The sequence below is a fragment of the Canis lupus genome, chromosome 17 (assembly GCF_011100685.1).
Source record: "Canis lupus familiaris isolate Mischka breed German Shepherd chromosome 17, alternate assembly UU_Cfam_GSD_1.0, whole genome shotgun sequence".
NCBI classification, from domain to species: domain Eukaryota; kingdom Metazoa; phylum Chordata; class Mammalia; order Carnivora; family Canidae; genus Canis; species Canis lupus.
The window spans coordinates 60,541,628-60,551,135 of NC_049238.1; the positions used below are offsets into that span (position 1 = coordinate 60,541,628).

Consider the following 9,508-nt stretch of genomic DNA (forward strand, 5'->3'; position numbering starts at 1 on the left):
ATGACACCACTTAATAATGACGCGTTAGATTTATGTTGTGCTTCATATTAAATTTACTTTTGAGTTATTGATGACTATAGAAAAAAACAAAAAATATGAAGAAGTAAATAGCTCATCTTGAATCACAGAATCAGAATAATGCTCTAGGGGATGAATAATTTCTCCTCTACTCTCTTAGGGTCTCTGCATGGTCCTATGTATTTAACTGACAGAAAACAGATTAACAGGATTAACAGGAGAAAACATACAAGTTTTGGGGCACCTGGGTTAAGCATTTCCCCTTGGCTCAGGTCATGATCCTGGGGTCCTGGAATGGAGCCCCACGTCAGGCTCCCTCTTCAGCAGGGAACCTACTTCTCTCTCCTGCCTGCGTCTCCCCCTGCTTATACACACACACTCTCTCTCTGTCAAATAAATAAAGTCTTAAAATGAAAAAGAAAAGAGGGATCCCTGGGTGGCGCAGCGGTTTAGCGCCTGCCTTTGGTCCAGGGCGCGATCCTGGAGACCCGGGATCGAATCCCATGTCGGGCTCCCGGTGCATGGAGCCTACTTCTCCCTCTGCCTATGTCTCTGCCTCTCTCTCTCTTGTTCTCTCTGTGACTATCATAAATAAAAAGTAAAAAAAAAAAAAAATTAAAAAAAAAAAAAAGAAAAGAAAGCATATGAGTTTTAATTATATCTTCTTTACATGCACCTGGCAATCTTCACAAGAAAAGTTAAGACCCAAAGAAGCAGAATTGAATGCTTATATACTGAGTTGGACAAAGAATACTGAATTGTGAAAACGTGAGTAGGCAAAGGGGTTTGGGCTGGGGCAGTTGAATGAATGAAGTGACTAGAAAGATAGGGGTTAGGTTAACAAGGTTGGTTTGTACAGATTTACCTTGGCCTCGACCTCATGCCCTTGGTGACAAGAATTTCTCTTTCCTTCTGATATAGGAGGATATCTTTCACATGGGAATTTTATCTCTTACTTTTAAGAAAAAGAAGGAGAATCAGAATGTCCTTCCTGCAGTTGCTATTTTTCAAGTGCTTCTGACTCAAAATAGTATGCTAGAGTAGCATATTTTTGGGTGCTATATTCTGAATTCCTTCAATACAATCAGTAACTACTTATTTGACCAACTATATCACTGACTATACTTTGAGGATAAGAGTAGAGAAATGGGTGGTGTTGACGCAAGACATCTAAAACATCAATTCTCATAATAATAAGTAGATAACTATCAAAAAGAGCAATACAGATATATTAGAAACCTGGAGGTAAATACTAAAAGAAACAGCTAAAAGGATTATCATTGATTTAAAAATATTACTGATTTAAAAAATAACTGATTAAGAGAATGGGATGTTAGGCTTTTACAGATATTATAAAACAACTTTCAGTTATGCATAGTATTAATCACATTTCTATTTTGAATGTGCCACTGAATTGTTTGGTAACAGCTACTAGGTACTTACTGTAGAAAACATAACATTTTTGCTGTACAAAAATTGATAAATTCTTGGTTATTTTTCACAAGTACTGCCCAAATATACATATCTATATCTATATCTATATCTATATCTATATCTATATCTATGTCTATCTATATACCATGGATCAATTTTTGTGCAATTTATCATTTGCTATTTGAAATTGTTGGGGAAGAAAATTTTTTCCTGAATCCTTTTTGATTTTGTACTTGGGGGCCTGCAATTTAAACAGACAGGTTAGCAAGAGGGAAAAACAAATTTGTGCATGTACATGTGCACAGGAGTTCACAGAGAAGTGTGACCCAAGAATGTGGTTAGATTTTGGAGTTTAGATGCCATCTTAATAGGGGGTGGGGAGGAGCAGAGGGTAACTTATGGGAGAACATATGACTTACAGGAGAAATGAATGGCCCTTAGGAGAATAGGAGGAATATATGATATGATAGTTTTATGACAATGTCTCTTTTGGTGATTTCTTATCCAGGTGCTGACTTGTGCTGATTCCTTGTCTTTGGTAATGAGTTAATCTTCCCCCATTGTGAAACTCCTTGGAAGGGGATTCAGGACAGTTGAATTTTTTTGGGAAGCTTTGCTTTTAGGTAAATAAAGGGAATGGGCAGCCTGGGTGGCTCAGGGGTTTAGCGTCACCTTCAGCCCAGGGTGTGATCCTGGAGACCCAGGATTCAGTCCCACATCAGGCTCCCTACATTGAGCCTGCTTCTCCCTCTGCCTGTGTCTCTGCCTCTCTCTCTCTCTCTCTCTCTCTCTCTCTCTGTGTGTCTCTCATGAATAAATAAATAAAATCTTAAATAAAGAAAAGAAAAGAAAAGAAAAGAAAGGGAATGGAGAATTAATGGGTCGTCCTACAGCCATTAGTTTTCAAATTTCTTCAGCTCAAAATAATCTTTATACCACTGGGGCATAGTCTGGACCCCTTAAAAATTAATGATAAAAAAGTAACATAAATGTATATTTAAGTTTCCTGTATATGCATAGTAAATTCTTGAGAGATATATAAGAAACTCATAACAGTGGTTACTTCTGAGGAGACGGTATCTGGGTCTTTAAGGAAAAGGAATGGGATAGACATTTTTCACTGTTTTCTATAGTCAATCTTCATTATTCACATTCTTCATAAAACTGAATTTGCCCAGTTACTAAAATTAAATTGTAAACTCCATATTAAAAAGCAATTCATAGAAACCACAGCAAAGTAAATCCATGGAATGGAGCTCTTCTACTGGACTACATGACATCCCCCAATATTATGCGGACATACTAGTGTACTGTGCATTAAGCCAGCACATATTCATGCAGAAAGAAAATGACAGCAGGTAACTATTAGAGCAGCCATTTATGTGAGCCCAAGTTGAAGTTCTGACAGACCAATTATGAAAAGTGACATATTTACAGGATGCCAATCTGTCAAATAAATGGAGACTAATTTTTTTTTAGAAAGCAATTCAATATGGTTCTTTTGAATTCATTTGCAGACATGTGCAAAGTGAGCAAAATTTTTGAGTCTTTCTACATACACATTCCCGAGGTTGAACAAGATGATGTGCTGCCTTCTTGTTTCATCTTTCATTGTAAACAAGTGTTCTTTTGGTGGTCTATTTAGTATCATGTTTTTGCATTGTTGTGCCTTTTTCTTGTGTGTGTGTGATTTTGCTGTTTTAAATGGATAGTACTCGGCAGCCCCGGTGGCGCAGCGGTTTAGCGCCGCCTGCAGCTCGGGGTTTGATCCTGGGGACACTGGATTGAGTCCCACATCAGGCTCCCTTTATGGAGCTTGCTTCTGCCTGTGCCTCTGCCTCTCTCTCTCTCTCTCTCTCTCTCTCTCTGTCTCTATGAATAAATAAATAAAACCATTTTAAGAAAATGGATAGTGCTGAAGTGCTATCTAGTGCTACTAAACATAAGAAAATTGTGGTGTTCCTTCTAGGGAAAATCACGGTATTATTTGCACATAATTACTGCAAATAATGAGAACTGGCTACTATATATACTGACAGGGTTCAGAACATACTATCCCAAAATACGGCATCTTGGCATGTTGAATATTTTAAGTTGAAGGAATTGGAGAAATAGCAGGTACAGGAAGGATTCTCTTATCTGTCCTGTTTCCCCTGAACTGGTTCATAGATACAGCAGGTGACAGGGCTCTGACCTCTTTCTTTTCCTCTGAAGCATGTCATAAGACCCTCATGTGAGAGGTGCTCTCCCTGTACCTAAAGGAAAGGAGTATCCTTATCTCCAAAGACAAAGAGATGCCAAGAGAAATCCAAATGAACAGGCCTTTGTAAGATTCCCATGGTTTGGTACCTTTAATTTATACATGGATTTTTGTTCTATCATATTTTTCCGAGATTTTCCATTTTTCACCAAATGTAGTATAAAAACAGTCACGTTTATTTCTTCTGGTCTCCATTTCCTTATGAAGGCTCCCTGTCATAGAAAACTTATGTTAAATAAATCTGAATGTTTTTCTATTTTTTTTTTAAAGAACAATCTATACTTTACTTATTCATGAGAAACACAGAGAGAGAGAGAGAGAAAGAGAGAGGGAGAGAAAGAGAGAGAGAGAGGCAGAGACATAGGTAGAGGGAGAAGCAGGCTCCATGCAAGGAGCCCGATGTGGGACTCAATCCAGGATCACACCCTGGGTCAAAGGCAGGTGCTAAAACACTGAGCCACCCAGGGATCCCCTTTTTTTCTATTGTTAATCTACCTTTTGTGGCTCCAGCTACAGGTTCTAGGAGGGTAGTAGGAAAAAGATTTTTTTTCCCTCCCCTATAATACTTTTTGATTTTTGAGCCATATGAATGTATTAGCTATACTAAAAAAATAAAATAAAATAATAAATAAATAAATAATCCCAGGAACTGATAGCTACCTGAATATTATAAAATTTTAACTTACTGTTTTATTAAAGCAATCTCATTCATTAATTATCTTTATCTCAAAAAAATTATCTTTATCTCAGTGAAGTAGAAAGGAAAAAGAACAAAATCCAGGTGAAAGTATAGATGTAAAATGTAGGAAAGAGAGAGGGAAGAAGGAAAGGAAATTTTTGAATAATATGTTCCTTTAAATTGTATTTTTTTTTAAAGATTTTGTTTATTTATTCATGAGAGACAGAGAGAGAGAGAGACAAAGACATAGGCAGAGGGAGAAGCAGGCTCCCTGCAAGGAGCCCAATGTGGGACTCGATCCTGGATCCCAGGATCACTCTCTGAAACCAAAGGCAAACGCTCAACTGCTGAGCCCCACCCAGTCATCCCCCTCTTTAAATTTAATAGAAGTTTTAAAATAGTTTCTACAAGTGTTAGATTTCCGCTACTGTGAAAGAATTATTAGGACATAGTTTTACTTCTAAGTCTTATAATATGCTGGTCATTCATTTGCATTCATCCATTGCTTGTATTTTTTCTTTCAATAGTGACAAACTACTATAAGCAGGCAGTGTGTTATGTTCTAAGTACAAAGTGATAAGTAAACAAGTGATGATTTCTGCCCTCATTGAGCCTATCATCTAACAAAGGAGAGAGATGTTATACAAATAAGTATATAAATATATATAATTATAATTTGATATAAGGTTATGAAAGAAAAGCACTGGATTCAATGAGAGTCAAAGGTGAAGAAACAATTTACATGAGAAGATGGGTTATTGAAGGCCTCTCTAAGGAAATGACTTTTTTTTTTTTTAAGATTTTATTTATTATTTATGAGAGACACAGAGACACAGACAGAAGGAGAAGCAGGTTCCATGCCGGGAGGCCAAAGCGGGACTTGATCCCAGGTCTCCAGGATCACACCCTAGACTGAAGGTGGCGCTAAACCGCTGAGCCACCCAGGCTGCCCAGGAAATGACATTTGAGTTACAGCCACAAGGATGAGTAGAAGTTATTGGAAGAGTGTGGTGGGAAAATATCCCGGGGAAAGAGAATAACATTTGTAAAGGCCTTAATAGAAGAAGTGCTTCAAAAAATGAAGGAAGGCCAGTATGGATTAGTGCATAGCAGATGACAAAAACTGACTCCAAATGAGATAGGTTGGGCCTCAACCTACATATTCTAGGATATGTAGAATTTAATAGCCAATGTTATGGAATTTGTGTTTTATTTCAGGTGTAATGGGAGCTGTTGAATGCTTTCAATTGAGAAATATATCAAGTTAATATTTGTAAATGATCACTTTGGCTGTTGGTTGGAGAATGAATTGATGGTTGGGGAGGGGGCAGGCATCAGCAAAGACACATTGATTCATCTTGAGTCATTTTTTTTCTTTTCTTTAAAGACTTATTTATTTATTTGAGAGAGAGAGAAAGAGAATGAGAGAGATCACAAGCAGTTGGCAGGGGCAGAGGGAGAGAAGCAGCCTCCCTGCTGAACTGGGAGCCTGACTCAGGACTCCATCATGGAATCATGACGAGAGCTGAAGGCAGACACTTTTTTTTTTTTTTAATTTTATTTATTTATGATAGTCACAGAGAGAGAGAGAGAGAGAGGCAGAGACATAGGCAGAGGGAGAAGCAGGCTCCATGCACCGGGAGCCCGACGTGGGATTCGACCCCGGGTCTCCAGGATCGCGCCCTGGGCCAAAGGCAGGCGCCAAACCGCTGCGCCACCCAGGGATCCCTGAAGGCAGACACTTAACCAACTGAGCCACCCAGTCGCCCTTTCTTTACCTTTATTATTATTTTTTAATATTTTACTCATTTATTCACGAAAGAGAGAGAGAGGCAGAGACACAGGCAGAAGGAGCAGCAGGCACCATGTAGGGAGCCCCATGCAGGACTCGATCCCAGGACCCCAGGATCATGCCCTGGGCAGGAGGCAGATGCTCAACCACTGAGCCACCCAGGCCATCCCCTTTCTTTACCTTTATTATCCAGTTAAAAGATTTGTCAACTTTTACTCTATAATGACTCACAGATTTGCTCCTTGTTTGTTTTTCTTTTTCTTTTTTCACAGCTGCTAAAGTTGTCCAGGTTTTTTTTTTTTTTTTTTTTTTTTGTCCGTGGTTTTATAGTTTTATATCATCTCACATACTTACTATCATATTTTCTAGCTGGTATCCTTTTTATTTTATCCAAATCATCCTCATATATTGTTCCAGAATGTTTGTTCTTTTATTTTTTGTTTTAAACTTTAAATCCATCCATCCATCCCTGGGTGGCGCAGCGGTTTAGCGCCTGCCTTTGGCCCAGGGCGCGATCCTGGAGTCCTGGGATCGAATCCCACGTCGGGCTCCCGGTGCATGGAGCTTCTCCCTCTGCCTGTGTCTCTGCCTCTCTCTTTCTCTATCATGAATAAATAAATAAAATCTTAAAAAAAATAAACTTTAAATTTTTTTAAAAAGCTGTTTATTTCTATAAGTTTGAAATTACTTATTTCCCTTTATGTTGCATATAGAATATATGTATATATAGAATAAAGATCTTCGTTAAATATTTCCTTACTCTTTTTTTAGTTGAAGGGTTCTTTACCAGGGATCCAGTGTCCATGGATAGAATTCAGAGAATTTCTTTTTTTTTTTTTAAAGATTTTATTTATTTATTCATAGGGACATAGCTAGAGAGAGAGGCAGAGACACAGGCAGAGGGAGAAGCAGGCACCATGCAGAGAGCCCGACGTGGGACTCCATCCCAGGACTCCAGGATCATGCCCTGGGCTGCAGGCGGCGCTACACCGCTGCGTCACCCGGGCTGCCCAATTCAGAGAATTTCTGTGGAAAAAATTACATCTTTATTTTCACTAGCCTCTAACTGAAAGTTACCATTTTCTTCAATTTGAAATATAGTCCATAAACAATAATATTAGCAATATTTGTAATTTTATCACCAAAAGAAAAGTCAGATATTTATATATATAACATCATAATTTCTGCAGACATCTTTCAAGTAATATTTACACTTGTCACTACTTCAAATTTAAGGTAGTGATTAATTCTTTTTTTTATTATTATTATTTTTTAGTTATTAATTCTTGTTAAAAGAAATGTATGTATTAGTGGCACAAATATATATTTTAATATTTTAATGACTGTATTTCAATAAAATTGGTTTCCTTTGTATTCCTATATATTTTATTTTATGTATTTAAAAACATTATTTTGAGAAGGTGTTTATAGGCCTCACCAGACTTATGAAAGTTAAGACCTACCCAAGTTTTTGTTCCATTTACAGTACTTGAAAAATTGTGTGCAAAATAAAAACTAAAGAATAATCAGTTAAATATTTTTTAATAAACACTTTCATTTTCCTTCTTATTTTTTTTAAGTAAGCTCTGTGCCCAATATGAAACTTGAACTCACAACCCTGAGACCAAAAATCTCATGCTCTATGGACTAAGTCAGTTCTTGACTAAGTTTCTTTTTAAAGATTGTATTTATTTATTCATGAGAGACACACACAGAGAGAGGCAGAGACACAGGCAGAGGGAGAAGCAGGCTCCATGCAGGGAGCCCAACGCAGGACTCCATTCTGGGAGTCCAGGATCAGGCCCTGGGCCAATGGCAGGCTCTAGACCACTGAGCCACCCAAGGATCCACTAAATATTTTTTAATTACAGTGTTTTTCTACACTTTTTTAAAAAAGATTTTATTTATTTATTTGAGAGAGAGCAAGAGAGCACAATTGCGGGGCGCGGAGGGGAGGTAAAGGGAGAGGGAGAAGCAGACTCCCTACTGAGCAAGGAGCTGGATGTGGGGCTTGATCTCAGGACCCCGGGATCATGACCTGAGCCGAAGGCAGACACTTAACCAACTGAGCCATGAGGCTCAGTTTCTCTACACTTTAGATGGTAGTTTTATATTATGTTCCTGTTTTTACAGTTAGCAATTCTTGCTCTTTAAAATGTTCTTTATGGGGGATCCCTGGGTGGCTCAGCGGTTTGGCACCTGCCTTTGGCCCGGGGTGCGATCCTGGAGTCCCGGGATCGAGTCCGGCGTTGGGCTCCCGGCATGGAGCTTGCTTCTCCCTCCTCCTGTGTCTCTGCCTCTCTCTCTCTCTATGTCTATCATAAATAAATAAATAAATCTTTTTTTAAAGATTTATTTACTTATCATAAATAAATAAATAAATCTTTTTTTTTTTTTAAGATTTATTTACTTATTTATTTATAATAGACATAGAGGGAGAGAGGCAGAGACACAGGAGGAGGGAGAAGCAGGCTCCATGCCCGGACTCCAGGATCCCGCCGCCGGCCAAAGGCAGGCGCCAAACCGCTGAGCCACCCAGGGATCCCCAATAAATAAATCTTTAAAAAAATGTTCTTTATGGGGGCCCCTGGGTGGCTCTGTTGGTTGAGCATCTAACTATTGGTTTCAGTTCAGGTCATGATCTGGGGATAGTGAGATTGAACCCCGCATGGAGCTCTGGGCTCAGTGGGGAGTCTACGTGAGGTTCTTTCCCTCTTCCTTTCCCTTCCCTTCTGCCTCTCCTCTAGCTCATGCACACACCCTCTCCATCTCTCTCTCAAATAAATAAATAAGTACATAAATATCTTTAAAAAATTATTTATGGAGAAGGAACCAAATATAGTGAAATTAGTTTAAGTTCATTTAAGATAAACTATATCATCTCACACATTTTTCATGTCATAGGCATGAACTTAATAAATTTTATTTATTTATTTTTTAGAAGTAGAAAGGCTGGACGGAGAGGAAAAGAGAGAATCTTACTTAAGCAGGCTCCAACCCAGCAAAGAGCCCATCTTGGGGTTCCATCTCACAACCCTGAGATTATGACCTGAACTGAAATCAAGAGTCAGTTATTTAACTGACTGAGTCACCCAGGTGCCCCCAAATATAAAGTTCTTACTGCATCTTCAGAATCTGTCTACTATTCTAGAGCAGTTGGAAGGAAGCTCAATCTGAGTTAGATTAAAAATATCAGTAATGGGGATCCCTGGGTGGCGCAGCGGTTTGGCGCCTGCCTTTGGCCCAGGGCGCGATCCTGGAGACCCGGGATCGAATCCCACATCGGGCTCCCGGTGCATGGAGCCTGCTTCTCCCTCTGCCTGTG

The 9,508-nt window shown here is 38.8% G+C and overlaps 1 long non-coding RNA gene across 2 annotated transcripts in view; it reads left to right on the top strand.

The window, feature by feature from the left end:
• Positions 1–9,508, top strand: part of LOC111090721 — a 42,039-nt gene that overhangs the window by 24,514 nt on the left and 8,017 nt on the right. Inside the window, exons 3-4 of one of the 2 annotated variants that reach the window (XR_005372756.1) lie at positions 712–786; positions 1,961–2,075. This is a non-coding gene — a long non-coding RNA (uncharacterized LOC111090721). The remainder of the gene's footprint in view (positions 1–711; positions 787–1,960; positions 2,076–9,508) is intronic. The other variant, XR_005372757.1, reaches the window with a different exon arrangement.